Raw genomic sequence first — 16,088 nt, forward strand, 5'->3', positions numbered from 1 at the left:
TATTGGTCAGAGCTTCTCTCAACTCACGATACATTCTGACAACACTGCATAAACAGAATGGGGTCCATGAAGTCTATGTCGCCTTCTTCCCGTTCATTGACCCCCTCAATAACTATGTCCCGGCTCGGCAAATTCTAGGGGTCTCCCATGTCCTTTACGAATCCCTGTCCCAAACCGAAAGACCGTCGGCAACAGAGTGGTAACCTTAACCTGGTGCTGTTCCAGTTAATCGCAAACTGTATCCGTCCCTGGAAATTGGTGTCTTAGCCACTTGCTTCAGTGTTCAGCTCTCCCGATTTGTGTGGCCCATCATCGATCCTCAAGCCTGGTACCATGATGTTTTGCCATTCCTATGGGAGGGACTCAGTGCCTGCACCTTTCCACGGACAGGCGTTCTTCACTAGGTACCTCAGAAGGTGGAAGCCACCAGTCACCTTTCTCTGACTTTGGTCACTCCCTGTTAGATAAAGTGCAAAAGGGTCCCCAGCTTTCTAAGGCTCATTTAGAGACCATTCCATAATCTCCCGCTCCTTGACGACCTTCTGTTGCAACCTAGCTCCCAGTGTCTTCATCTGTCCCTTGCAAGGCTCCATGTGTCTAGCTCATTTGCAGAAGTTTCTTGTTGCTTAAGGCTACTTAAGGTTGGTAGCGACGATCACTGCAGCTCACCCGTATGATCATAAGTCGACAGCCATCAAGAACTATTGTCACACTTGCGACATTTCCATTCCTACGCTGATCATATACATCACCTGCAATCTACACATAAGCTTAAGGGCTACACATTGACCATCTACCTTGCAGCTATCAACTCCCTGATCGCCACTACTTCATGTGCAAAAGTCTCCACTGTTGCGGAACTCAAATCGCTCCTTGGCACCTTTTAACAGGTTCCTACAATCCTTGCGATTTCCGCCTCCTTGAAAGTCTGACATTGAGTGATTATGTGTCACTGGCTGACAAAGGGTTTGAACAGATCACACTGAAGACTGTCTTCATCTTGGTCTTGGCTACTGCAATTGCGTTAGCAAGATAATGCTTTGGATGTCACTAGGATGCAGTTGAAATGTTCAAGTGCTAGGCGGGTGGAGAGACCCGAAGAGACGCTTCATTCCGCTGAGGAAATGTCCCGTACCATGATGTCATTTTGGATTCATTCCATCAAACTCCAGGCCTATACATTAGCTGGGTTGCCTTCACTGGAAACGTCCAACTCACATGAGAGTCGAGCGGTTGCTTCCACCACGGCCTTAACACAGCAATTACATCCTCATGGAAGGGTGGTTCTGGAAATCTGATACAGCTTTTGCCTGACATTACCTTTGGAACATTTCTGTCACTGACGTCGAGGGTATCCACAAGTTCAATCCTCTGGTTTTGATGTAACAACGGTTACTTTCACATCCCAACCAACGCAGATAGAGACATCACATGAGCTTGATCCTGACCTCTTGCTTACAAATGTATATGCATATTAAATCTTTAAATATTAGCTTTGGTTCTGTATGTTGTGTGTTTTTGTATTGTTTGAGTTTTCCCTGAAAGTGTAACTTCAACTTCGAATTTGCCGCAAGGTGCGGGTATTCCTAAAAGGAGAGCTGTGTCCCACACCTTTATTCTGCTCACATCTGCCTTGAATATTTGTGACGTAGGGTTGATGTGCGACCTGTTTGATAAATCGATAACGGCCCAGGGTGGATTTTAAGTCGTTCGCTCTTTCGCCTGTGAGGTTACAGCTACGCGATCGATCTATGAACAATTACATACGTCTAAACACGTTTGGCATGTGTCCCCAATCTCATGCCGTTTCGTTAGCGATCGTAGCAACGGTTGATTGGGTGTTTTCCCGCTCACGAGTTGATGTCTTGCCTCATGTATCTCCTGGTTGTAGTCTTTACAGGTTAGGGGATCTGCGGTCCACCGTCCAGCCATAGGATAAATGCATAGTGCGAGATGGGATAAGCTTAATAAATGAAAATTTTAGTATAAATTGTATATTTATATATTTATCTCACACGCGATATGCACACTGACCATCCCCGCATCTCAGTTCATCTAGTCTTATAGCTCTACGAGAATGAGTTGCCAGAGAGACACATGTGGTCAGATCATGGAAGGTTACTATGCACGGACCATGAAATTGACTAATACGGATGCTGGGTTGTGTTCGGGTGAATGTTTTGTTTTAGAACCTGGAAACATTTCCACAAAGGATCAAAGAAGAAATGAATAGTGTGAGATAGGACATAAATATACAATTTGAACTAAAAGTTCCAATTTTAAAATCTAAAAGAGTTGACATAATGTGTTGGTTCTGTATGCAATGTACCACTTTTCTCAGAAAAGCCATATTACACCACAATGATACTTTGTATTTATATTTCTCACCATTATGTGGTCAAATGTTATCAAATTAGATACTTTGTTGTTTCTCAAAAAAATGATATTATACAGACTTCAAAATATTTCTAAATGAGTTACAAATGTTGTGTGCTGCAACTTTTAAATGATTTATTCAATGTCATTCATTGTTGCAGAAACTTGGCTGAAATGTGAGAGTTGTTACATATGTTTCACTACTTTCATTCTCAATATTAGACAATAACTATTTGAATACTGGCACTGACATTTTACTGCAGGTGATGCAAGGAATCTCACCATTCAGGAGGATTCAAGAAAGCATGTATCTACAAAAGCTGAGATGTATGCATGTAGACTAATACAACAGAAGGGATCTGTCTTCATAAAAGGAAAGTCAGGCTCTGGGAAATCAACACTTGGTCGCAAGATTTTAGAAAGAATATCAAGAGACACACACCGGCAGCCAGTGGGTTACCTTGTGCTCCTTCTCATTTTGATGAAAGATGGCTGCCTCAGCTCAGATCATCTGAACCTCGAAACATATAAATCAAAACTGAAGCCCTTGGCTGAAAAACTAAACTAAACATGGCTCCTTACTCACACTTACGAATGAGCATCAGACAATTAAACATTTACGACTAAATTAATAAAATATGTGAGATCATAATGACATGTCTATGACTCCAATGATTTATCAAGTATATTAACACTTGTCATAACTGTGAGAGGATAAATAGCAGCGACATATGGTCTTACCACTCTTTGATAGTGATTCATAAGCACCTGTCTAATGGTATAGTCGGAATCGTAGAATGGGCTGTTTATGGCAGATAGTTCGTATAATTATGGAGAGGGGTGTCAATTTTGTTTATATTTGTTTCAATTTCTATTTTATGATAAATATAACAATTTTACATATACAGCAATGAACAAAGGCAACTTATCATCAATAGTGTTAACATGATTAACCACAGGACATTCGGATTTACTATACCGGTAAATCTACCCTTGGAGATGTATCTATTCAAGATTTAGAGTATCTGCCTTTTATGTAGCTTGTCTTTTATTGATTATCATAGAAATTGATAGTTCCCGTTTCCGTGGATTAAACACGAAACAATTCAAAGTTATGATTGGCGTGTATGTTGGGTCATCGTGTATTTTTGTCTTGGAATTAAGTAAAACACATCATGAAATCATGAAGAAGATATGTGTCGTTCATTAGGATTAGGAACAAGAATGTATTGGCCTATACGATTGAGTGTCATTACGTATGTACATTTTAATTGCTAACATTAATGATACATATTCTGTGCATGCCCCATGAATTGAGGTGGTAATCACTCACTCGACACTGTTTGTAGCGCCAAGACACTATTCCTCACTTGGCAGTCACATAAATATACATTTTATTATCTGCTTGAATTATTCACTAATTGTTTTCAAAAGTATAACTTTTTGCGAAGTTTACAGACAGTAGGCACAAGGGAAATAGAAACTGGTAGAACACTTAGCATCCCTCTTAAAGAAAGATTTTGCAAACTACTAGTATGTTAATTTGGGCAAATAGAAGACGAGTTTCATTCTCTTGCTATTGTGCCCTTCATATACCCACCTTCGCCATCTCTTTATTCCTTCAAAATATCATCTACACCTAATTGTCCATTAGTTTAATATTATTTTATCTACAACTAACACAAACATTATTAATATCGCTAAAAAGCTGTATCCTAGTAAAGAACACATATTTGATCATTGTGACTGTGGCCATAAATTGTCATACATTTTGTACAAAGAGCCTGTGTCCTGTATAGACTAAATAATGAACTCAATGTGTGTGTTGGTTACCGATTTCACACACTGGGCTTTGTGTGACAAGCAAGTGTGTGTTTGTTACTGATGTCACACACTGGGCTTTGTGTGACAGACAGATGTGTGTATGTTACTAATGTCACACACTTGGCTTTGACAGACAGATGTGTGAATGTTACTGATGTCACACACTGGGCTTTGACAGACATACAGGTGTGTGTATGTTACTGATGTCACACACTGGGCTTTGTGTGACAGTCAGATGTGTGTAATATACTGATGTCGTCACACTGGGCTTTGTCTGACAGACAGGTGTGTGTTGGTTACTGACGTCACACACTATACTTTGTCTGACAGACAGGTGTGTGTCGGTAACGGATGTCACATTCACGCACTGGGCTTTGTGTTACAGACAGGTTTGTGTTGGTTACAGACGTCACACTCTGGGGTTTTATGTGATAGACAGATGTGTGGTAGTTATTGATGTCACACTGTGATTTGTGTGATAGACAAGTGTGTATTGGTTATTGATGTCAAACTCTGGGCTTCATTTGACAGATAGGTGTGTATTGGTTACTAAAGGTGGAGTAAATTAGGTAATACATGCACACCCTCATTTGGGTCAATATCTGTTCTATACACATGTTAATATACCAAGGTAACCCGTATGATTCATGTCAATTTCACTGTAAATACTGTAGTCTAAAAAGCAAAATAAAACATATATCTCACTGAAACAATGTTGAAGTATATGGAACTGATTGTTTAACCATTTGTTAATGTACCACGAAGTTTATGAAGGTAGAATGTCCTCTGTTGTATGCAACAAAAGATAAATGTATTTTCATGGGTGTGTTTTTTTTCCTGTTTTACTATAACATGTGACCAACGATTGGAAACAAATTAAATAACACTGAATCAAATGCAATAATGTGTATATGATCCTAGAATTGGTGTGTCAGGGAAGTTCTCACAGGATTCTGATCAGATTTATTGATATGGCTTTCATGGAAGCAGTCGAAAATACCATTTTTACCATATCTGAATGTTATCAGATTGGGCGTAATTTGTTATGTTACATTTGTAACATCTTGGCAAACTACTTTATTAGTATTAGTATTAGTATTTTAATATGTAAGTTTATCCCTCTACCCAGACAAGTATCAACTCACAGCTGGAGTTCATACAGGAATATATGGGTAGATAACCATTGTGTAGAAACTTATGTTTTTCCTTTTACTTGCTTGTACTTGAATTCGGAATTTTGTAAATATATAAAGTATTAGACTCATTCAGGTTGTCTAGAGAGCGGCAATTGTTTTCTTAGGCTCACCAACGTGATACATCCTGTACATCCAACAGGTAAGTTGTCCAGATTGTTAAATATCTTCCCCATGCCCAGATCTGTGTGACAAATCAAGGAGGCCTAAGTTCCTATTTAACCACCCCAATAAGGGGAAATTATATAACTACACCCGTGATTATAGTTTCCTGATTAAGGTAGCTGGAGACATGGATGTTTCATCTTTTTAGTTGCACTGTATTCTGATTTTCCTAAAAGGGAAGTGACGTGATTAAACCATATCTTATAATTTTCTTATTGAGGTAGCTAGAGGCATGTATGTTTCAATTTTCTAGTTGCACTGTATTCTTGTTTTCCTAAAAGGGAAGTGATTTAATTTTACCAGATCTACAACTTTCTTAATAAAGTAGCTAGAGGCATGTATGTTTCAAGTTTTTAGTTGCACTGTATTGTTGTATATTCCAAAGGGAAATGATGTAATTAAACCAGTACTTATGACTTTCTTATTAAGGTAGCTGGAGACATTGAGTTGTCATTTTCCTAGTTGCACTTTATTGTTGTTGTCTTAATCAACTAGAAATGATGTAATTTAAACGGAAGTCCTTACACCTTTGTTATTTAGGTCGCAGTTGCGAAGTTATACTGTTTTAAGTATGAATTTTGTGCTAAATCCAGAAGAGATGTCATTAAACCAGACGTGCTTACCACGTGTTAATAGGACAGATATAGGCTTATGACTAAGTTGTACTGAATTAAACTTATGCTTTTGCTTTGGAAGACGTCTTTTGGAAGACGTAGGTATATACCGAATGGAGATATAATTACTGGATAATCGAGTTTGCTGTCACATCATTTGTGGACATTCAGGAAATGGTTGGAATTGGACTGCTTCTGTTTTTACATGTAAAGCAGAACCCTTCCTAGTTACTTTCAGTCTAAGATACCCAGGTCTCCCATAATCAGCTGTGTCTCTGTAGTTTCTACGTAACTTTCACTGACTTTGCATCACAAATATCACAACTAAGAGTTTGTAATTGTGTAGTCTTTTATTGTTTCTCTTGATAAATAAAGTATTTCATAAAATACAAACACGTCTTGACATTGTATATTAATCAAATTCAAAACGTCATTTATATATTACAGTAAACCTCGGTTATAACGAACTCAAAGGGACTTCTAATTTTAGTTCGTTATAACCGTAGTTCGTTATAAGCATATATACAGCATAACTACAGCAAATAGTTGGGACCAAAAAGTAAGTTCGTTATATCTGTCAGTTCGTTATAAGCGAGTTCGTTATAACTGTAGTTGACTGTACAAACATCATTGTGAATATGAATAACTGATTATTTCTACAAGACAGTTGGACAGGTAAGAATTAATTAAAGAAGAAATGTTGCCATCCACGGGACAACAGGCAGACAGCTACGTCAGACACAATGTTGGAAGGTAAAGGTACTGGGTATACAGTCGCAAGTGTTAACTCTTGCAGTACTATTGTAACACTGACGGATACATTTCCCTACAATATCCCCATACCAATGATGCTGTGTAATAACGAACACACCATTCCCTCAACATGACACATTGGCAGTGTACTCAGCTTCACACGGACAGTTGGAAAGATGACAATGGCAGCAAGGGTAAACGAGTGAGGGAGTCAGGTTCAACACTGCTTTGAACAATATCTTAATTAAATCAGAGCTTACTGTTGAAGAATCATTCAAATGACACAGGACGTTTACAGTGAACACTGATATGGTGCGGACAGGTCAGTGGCCACAAAGGGGTCCTATTAGACAACCTGTGTACATGACACTTCACTTGAAATAGAACATCAATATGATAAGTGTTGCCATTACTTGCATGCTAAAGGAAGAGTTCATGATGGACCGTGGACCTGGTCCACGCAGAGATTAGACACCATATGTCATCATTTCATAGAGATACAGTATTTAATGACGATATTACATTAATCCAGTGACTAGAATAACTTGCCTTATGATTAATGTCTTGCATCCATATTGAGTTTATTACGAGAGTAAGTTTTACACCACTTTTAGCATTATAACAAAATATCACAGCAGTGGAAATTAAGTGATTGATGTTTCTGGAGGACTGACTCTGTCAATAAACACCACAATTCCACAAGTTGGGATTTCAATTTTTGACGCCACAAAGGTTTAGGTTTTTTAATGTTAACAACCTCAGCTGCTGATTAGAATGCCTTACTTTAGTCTCAAGTCGAGAAATACAGATGCCAAGCACATGGCTAGCTAGGGGTAATTAGAGTTATCTGCCCATTTGCTACTACTGGTCTTACAACTACAAGTATTTGTTAAAGATGTCTGCTGACTACTCTATATTTTACAGGTTAATTTAGAAGCCGTGGGTTACAGAAACTACCTATATGCCTGTACATGTGGATGGCATAGAGAAACGTTTCACGCAGAATGCAGGAAGACTGATTATGTGATTGGAAACCTATGGTCTGATAAAAAACTCATTGGAAAACAGCGAGTGACAATGTTCATATTAGTATTGCAAAAAGATTCTGCTCTTGGCTTAATGTCTCGGCATTTCTTTCAACTTTAACACATATAAATTTCTCAGCTGGTGAAACATACAACAAATATATATGATTAACAACAGCAGGTGCACAGTAAAGACACAATGTGGAGGTGATTAAATAAATTACTCTCATGTTTTGGTTTTCAATCTGCAACATGGACATACTTTCTTTGTGTATTTCCAGGGTTTGCATTACTTGCTGTATAGATAAACAATCATAAGTGAACAATTAAAAATAATTTTCTTATTTTTCCTGCAATCCTTTCGTAACTACCATTTTCACCTACCAGTTGATTGATATTGGAAGGGAGGTAACTCCTCACATCGTCATTTAAAGAACCACTTAAAACTGCATGTTGCTTCAATTCATTTCTTATATGTTATGCTACCTGTAACCTTTCGCGATTTAGGTTGGGACATTTCACAATGTTAAGCTCGCATGAGCAATCGTTACATCAGCTCGTAATATACTCGAACTTCACTCCTTATGTGTTCGTGATCACAATTGTGGTTGGATCATGTGACATCGTGCCTTGCTCGTGTTATATATGTGTTGTCCACGGTTGTGTTCGAAGGAAGCTTGTGTATGTCATACCACACTCGTAGCGACCTCGTGCTGTAATTGACCCGATACAAACAAGACTTTTTCATGATAGACACCATGTGAGTACAACGTCTTCACGATAGACACAAAGTTAGTTCGATTCATGAGAGCACAACACATTATAATTTTCATGGGGAAGAGCAAACCGTGTCCTTGTCACGAGTATGATATGGGAAACGTGCATAATTCAAGTTAGCTACGGTGTACCTAGAGTTCACTACGATAAACAAGTGTTGAATACGAGCTTATCTAAGTCCGCTTCGATATAGTCACGGTGGGAGGAGTGTGTGGGTTGCATCACCCATCCCAGTCTGGAGATTACGCACAACCACACCCACACAGAACTAGGACCAGGTCCAGGTCCAGGTCCAGACACAGCCCCTCAGGACTCAGGGAGAAGGGTAAGGACTCTCTATGCGGGTCCACCAGAGGGAAGTTCTAGAACCCTGTAGTGGTCTCTCGTGTCAGCTCCTGCAGCAAGGTGTCCTCGCACCGGACTTGACTTGACAAGATGGCAGCCGCAACATTCGGTCTTATTCTGGTTGCGGTTTAGTCGTGTTGACATCGTGATAAACTCATAGAGATTGTGTTAATGTCGTGATAAGGTTGTAAGTATAGCGTACTCAACTCGTACGAAACTAGTCGATATCATGCCAACATCGGTATAATTCAGAAATCACATTTCTACTAAACATCGTACTAAACTTGTAGTAACCTTGTGATGTGCTTGTATGACATTGTGCTAGTGGCATGTGAACTTCATTCACATATACAATTTTATAACTAGTACAATCACACATCGTGATATACCGCGGTGATCATTACCAAACTGGGCAGGTAGTTACTCTATCACCATGATCACCATACAGTAATAAAAACACTTAAAACTCAACAATGCAGTATAAGTATAAAAGCAGCTGTAGTCCAGTCTTTTTCTTTAAGTAAAATAAATTATTAATGTGCCTTGCTCTTGGAAATATTACAGTTTTCAGGAATGTTGGTCACCGGAAAGGGATGACATCATCTGTTTCCATGACAACAAAACTGCTTCGCCAAGAGAATTATGAAACATCAACTAACATAAAGCTATTGTCATATATATTAATGATGTATGAACAATTAACAGGATAATTAAACTAAATCATTCTGTCCAGACAGACACAATGAATAACGATATCTCCCTTCATCACCTTCTCAGCCATTTAAAACATTTTAAGTATTTTAAACTACGTATCTGACATATATACAAATGCCAATTGACCACAGTGTCAATACAACAGCAGAAACACACCCTTTGCATGAGACTGTGTATACACATTTAATATACCAGATAACGGCGCCAATGGAAAAGGTCAATGTGACCCAGTTGTCCCTCTCACCTTCCCGATCAAGCTGGTATTATTGCACTCCAGTCCTGTTTATAAAACTCAATATTGCCTCCTCATAGACCTATCATGTGATCATATAGAATTATAAAAAATGATTCCATTCCAAAGTTTCATCTCTATCAAAAACAAATGTGATTGTATTCCGTATAGGGAAACATGAGCCAGCTCGAGTTTTGAGGACAGGATACTGAGTACCGGAACACCCAGACACCAAGATACCATAGCATCTGGACACCTAGATACCAGGGCATCTGGACACCTAGATACCAGGGCATCTTGATTCTAGATACCAGGGCATCTGGACGCCCAGATACCAGCACATCTTGACACTTAGATACCAGACATTCAGACAGATGTGCACACAAACACCTGGACGCCTAGATACCAGCACATCTTGACACTTAGATACCAGACATTCAGACAGATGTGCACACAAACACCTGGACGCCTAGATACCAGCACATCTTGACACTTAGATACCAGACATTCAGACAGATGTGCACACAAACACCTGGACGCCCAGATACCAGCACATCTTGACACTTAGATACCAGACATTCAGACAGATGTGCACACAAACACCTGGACGCCTAGATACCAGCACATCTTGACACTTAGATACCAGACATTCAGACAGATGTGCACACAAACACCTAGACGCCCAGATACCAGCACATCTTGACACTTAGATACCAGACATTCAGACAGATGTGCACACAAACACCTGGACGCCTAGATACCAGCACATCTTGACACTTAGATACCAGACATTCAGACAGATGTGCACACAAACACCTGGACGCCTAGATACCAGCACATCTGGACACTTAGATACCAGACATTCAGACAGATGTGCACACAAACACCTGGACGCCTAGATACCAGCACATCTTGACACTTAGATACCAGACATTCAGACAGATGTGCACACAGACACCTGGACGCCTAGATACCAGCACATCTTGACACTTAGATACCAGACATTCAGACAGATGTGCACACAAACACCTGGACGCCTAGATACCATGGCATCTGGACACCTAGATACCAGCACATCTTGACACTTAGACACCAGACATTCAGACAGATGTGCACACAGACACCTGCACACCTAGATAGTCTTGATCTCACACATCTTCACCTCCTGCCAAATCCAAATAACCATGTATGAATCTGGAGGTACATAGAAGCTGTCTAATCATGGTGTCTTGTTAATCACAGCCTTGACCTTGCACTTGACGTGGTCAGTTATACAGTTCAGATGATCTTCAGCAGAGAACACAGTTGACACAACACCAATCTCACGGTGTCCTGGTCAGTGAGTCAGGGTCTATAAAAGCACATTTATGACGTATATTTCCTGCTAGAATTTACTTGTAGGCTTGTTACACAAACACCTTGGTCAGTTGCTGTCAGGGTCCAAGATAACGGAGTCCAGACTGGTGGTGCTGGGTAATGAAGGTAATGTCTTCTGTTGCCGCCGTACGTTCCAGTGGAGACAGTCAGCGAGACCATCAAACCAATCGTCTATTTGGTCCTTGGCACACACCGAGGGAACTGGGTACATCGCTGTGGTGATACGCAGCCTGGAAGTGAGGGACAGTAAGTTATAGTATACATGGTTATACAGTGTACACACCGAGGGAACCGGGTACATCGCCGTGGTGATACGCTGCCTGGAAGTGAGGGACAGTAAGTTCTAGTAATAAATGGTTATACAGTGTACACACCGAGGGAACCGGGTACATCGCCGTGGTGATACGCAGCCTGGAAGTGAGGGGCAGTAAGTTATAGTATACATGGTTATACAGTGTACACACCGAGGTAATCGGGTACATCGTTGTGGTGATACGTGAGGGATACGTAGCCTGCAAGTGAGGTACAGTTAGTCGATGATACTCATAAATGTTCTTTCAACTAAACATTCCACAATGTTACAAGTCATACTTTAAAACAAAGTGAAACCTACGATAGACAACATCTAAACATCTACTCACGTGTCTCCTTGCTGTATTTCCTGTTTGTTCCTGTCAGACATTGTTCCGCGCATCCGGAGACACCATGATCTGAACAAGCCAAAACATACGCTACACAAGCATGTGGAGGTTCACACTTACAAGAAGATAAAGATATTTCTAAAGACAAGTTAGATCTGACAATTACTGTATTTCACTTTCACATTTGCAACTTGTTTTGTTTCTTTACAATATTCCAGCTCTATGACAGCAGTCTGTTATAATCAAGGCAGGACCAGACTATCCAGTGATTGATGTTATGCCATTAGGGTTTGAAGAAAAGCTAAAAAACAAGTCATGAAACCTGACCATCCATTCAGTCGCCTATAACGACAAGTTGCAGTGGACCATTTTGTAACTGCAATCCACACAGAAGAATACGGAGTTGAGAATGTAATGAATAATCACTGAAAGCCTTGTGCGATGCCAGTGCACTATTGAAACTAACACCGTATTCGTGCGTGCGTGATTCCTGTACAACCTTTTGAGTTGAGTTGATTGGTTCAACTGTGTCATATGGCCGTGTGACGCAGGGGTAGCATTATGCAGATGGCTGTTTCAATGAATGCTTGTTCCACCCGTGACCAACACTCTGGTTGTTGATGAAATATAGTGATAGCTAAATCTACAGATTTTCTATTCGTGCACCGATTGTCTTTAAATGTAATATCCAGTTATGTATGACTGTTTAAAAATCTCATACAAACTTTGACTGGAGTAGGTCCAATAGTTTTTTCAGATAATGTAGTAAACGTCGGTACCTAAAATTACCTTCCAGACTATACCAGACCATCACTAGACTTTACTAGACCTTCACAAAGCCCTCACAAGACCATCAGTAGACTTCACTGGACCTTCACAAAGCCCTCACAAGACCATCAGTAGACTTCACCAGACTTTCACAAAACCCTCACCAGACCATCACCAGACTTACCAAACCATCAGCTGATTTCAACTGGTCATAACTAGACTTCCCCAGACCATCACTACACTTCAGCAGAGCTCCACAAAACCAACACCAGATCTTCACAAAGACTTCAGGCTATTTGCACAATACTTCCAGATGACCATCACCCTTCTAATGGTCATGTAACTTTACTCACTTTGATTTCCACGCCGGCTGGGACGACAACGGGCCTGAATGAGAGTGAGTGCGGGCAGATGGGTGTGATGAGGATGCAGGGGACGTTGGGATGGATCATGGATGCCCCTGCCGCCACCGCACACGCCGTGCTGCCCGTCGGCGTGGAGATGATCAAGCCTGAAACAGGATTTGCAGAGTTTGGTTTTGGACACATTCAAACAGTCAAGCCATGGATTCTGAAAGAGTCCAACTGTCAACAAAGGTCAAGGTGGTCATAATGAACATAATTCTCACTCACCATCCCCCTGTACTGACGTGACAAGTCGACTCTCTATATACAGGTCTATATTGCACAAGTATGGGGAAAGCCCTCGGTCTATCACTACTTCATTCAGCACCTGAAACAGTAACATCACCATCAACACTGTATCATTGTGTTTGTTTTTGTTTGTTTGTTGTTGAAAACCGCACTCAGCAATATTGCAGCCAAATGATGGCGGCCTGTAAATAATCTGTCAGATTTCAGCAATTTGGGTTAATGTTTCCATATCACTCAGAAACAATGTCTTGATATCTTAATTACCTTGTAAAACACTAGTGACCTGTTTCCCTATCACTCAGAAACTATGCCTTGATATCTTAATTACTTCGTAAAACACTAGTGACCTGTTTCCCTATCACTCAGAAACTATGTCTTGATATCTTAATTACTTCGTAAAACACTAGTGACCTGTTTCCCTATCACTCAGAAACTATGTCTTGATATCTTAATTACCTCGTAAAACACTAGTGACCAGTTTCCCTATCACCCAGAAACTATGTCTTGATATCTTAATTACCTCGTAAAACACTAGTGACCTGTTTCCCTATCACTCAGAAACTATGTCTTGATATCTTAATTTCCTTGTAAAACACTAGTGACCTGTTTCCCTATCACTCAGAAACTATGTCTTGATATCTTAATTACCTTGTAAAACACTAGTGACCTGTTTCCCTATCACTCAGAAACTATGTCGATATATCATACCTTGTAAAACACTGGTGACCTGTTTCCCTATCACTCAGAAACTATGTCTCCATATCTTAATTACCTTGTAAAACACTGGTGACCTGTTTCCCTATCACTCAGAAACTATGTCTCCATATCTTAATTACCTTGTAAAACACTGGTGACCTGTTTCCCTATCACTCAGAAACTATGTCGCCATATCTTAATTACCTTGTAAAACACTGGTGACCTGTTTACCTATCACTCAGAAACTATGTCGCCATATATTAATTACCTCGTAAAACACTGGTGACTTGTTCCTGGAAGTTGCAGAAGTGGAATGGAGTGAGGAAGCCAATGGATCCCATGTTGAAGGCCATCACAGGAGGAACACTTTGCTGGAGAGACAAACTCACTCTACACACAGCACTCGACATCATAATAACTAAATCACTTCATATTGGCAGGTGTATCGTTAGATCAAGGGGAGGTAATTTCCACAAGCAGAACTCATAAGGCACAGACAAGCCAACCTGAAGCCCATTTTCACCAGAATTCTGACAACTACAACTACCTTTTCTCAAATGGATTTTTACTCAACTTTTCGAATGGATTTGATAGTTGTCTAACTGAAGGAACCAAAGCTGAAAGCTGTCACAGTAGAGAGTGGGTGTGGTCTTACGGCGATTTTAGTTATATTCCAGTGATATTACGGGGTCACCAGAAATGTCTGCACATTACACCCATGTGGGGAATCCAACTGGGGCGTTTGGTATGATGAGCGAACGCGACATAATCAGGAAGCCCAATTATCTACAGTCACGACTGCTGTCCACTTTCAATGAAGTCTTCATGTACTTTACAGACAACACATGTAATTATTCCTCATCATTGTCTTGATGATGTGGAAGAAAATTTACAAAGTCTTCCCTTTAATGTATGCAATTTTCGGGAAGAAAAATTAAACTGACAATTAAATGTGACATTTGAAAAATAAAGCCACAAACCTCTGTAGCTCAACAAAGAAAGTAACAATAGTGTCTTTGATTAAAGTTCAGTTGGAATTCTGTGAACAGGTTTTAGAAACCATAGCTTGAGAACTTTTCTCCAGGTGAGTTTAAAGGGAGGAGGGACAGAGAGCCTAACATATCTTGGATTCACCCTTCAGATGGGCCTATGATTTGACTACATGGACTGAAGAGTCATCTCCCGTGTTCTGCTGTTGCACTGACTACATCATGGCTCCTTTCTTTCTCCCACAACAAACAGATGCTGACACTGAACAGCAGCTCTCTAAATAATTACTAAAGAATCTACAAGGAGTAATAATATAACGGAATAATCAAGTAGTCTCAAGCAACCCAACAGGAAAGTTACCAGCCACGGGCTGTTATTTCGGACACTGTGTACTGGGCAAAAATTAATCCAGCAGGCAGGGCTAAGAAGTGCAAAAATAAAATAAAAATTCGAGGGTCCCGTTCAACAAAGTAATCGCAGCACTAATACTACCTGGAGTCTATATCAAAAGTATGCAACTTATGATTATGGTAGCACTAACATACCTTTGTTCCAGGAGACCCATGCACATGTAACTGGGATCCTTGGGATCCTTGCATCATCATTGACTTACCTGAAATACAGATGAAGCAATGATCAGTGTCCCATCACGACCGAGGCACTACAACCAACATCACTTGTCTTACATTGCATGTATACATGACTTATTCTTCAGAAGCACTGACAGCGGTATAAAGAGTTAAATGTTAAACGTCATGATCACTGTCACTGCTGTTTGAAGCATTTGAAATTCTCTAAAATGAAATCCATGTACTTAGAAGGGGAATGTGTGCCTTATATTCAACATCACTTTGAAGACTACCCCAGTTGCATGAGGGAGTTACAGCACAATGTGTGAAAAAGTACTACTGAATGCCAATGAAGTGTCACTATTGACCAGGGGTC

The 16,088-nt window shown here is 40.1% G+C and overlaps 1 pseudogene; it reads right to left on the reverse strand.

The window, feature by feature from the left end:
- The window catches only part of LOC139471227 (NAD kinase-like), an 87,619-nt pseudogene extending 71,812 nt beyond the window's left edge, over nt 1-15,807 (reverse strand).
- Between the last annotated feature and the right edge of the window lie 281 nt (nt 15,808-16,088).

This window comes from Haliotis cracherodii, unplaced genomic scaffold, assembly GCF_022045235.1.
Source record: "Haliotis cracherodii isolate W230 unplaced genomic scaffold, xgHalCrac1.p SCAF_22, whole genome shotgun sequence".
In the NCBI taxonomy this organism is placed as follows: Eukaryota; Metazoa; Mollusca; class Gastropoda; order Lepetellida; family Haliotidae; genus Haliotis; species Haliotis cracherodii.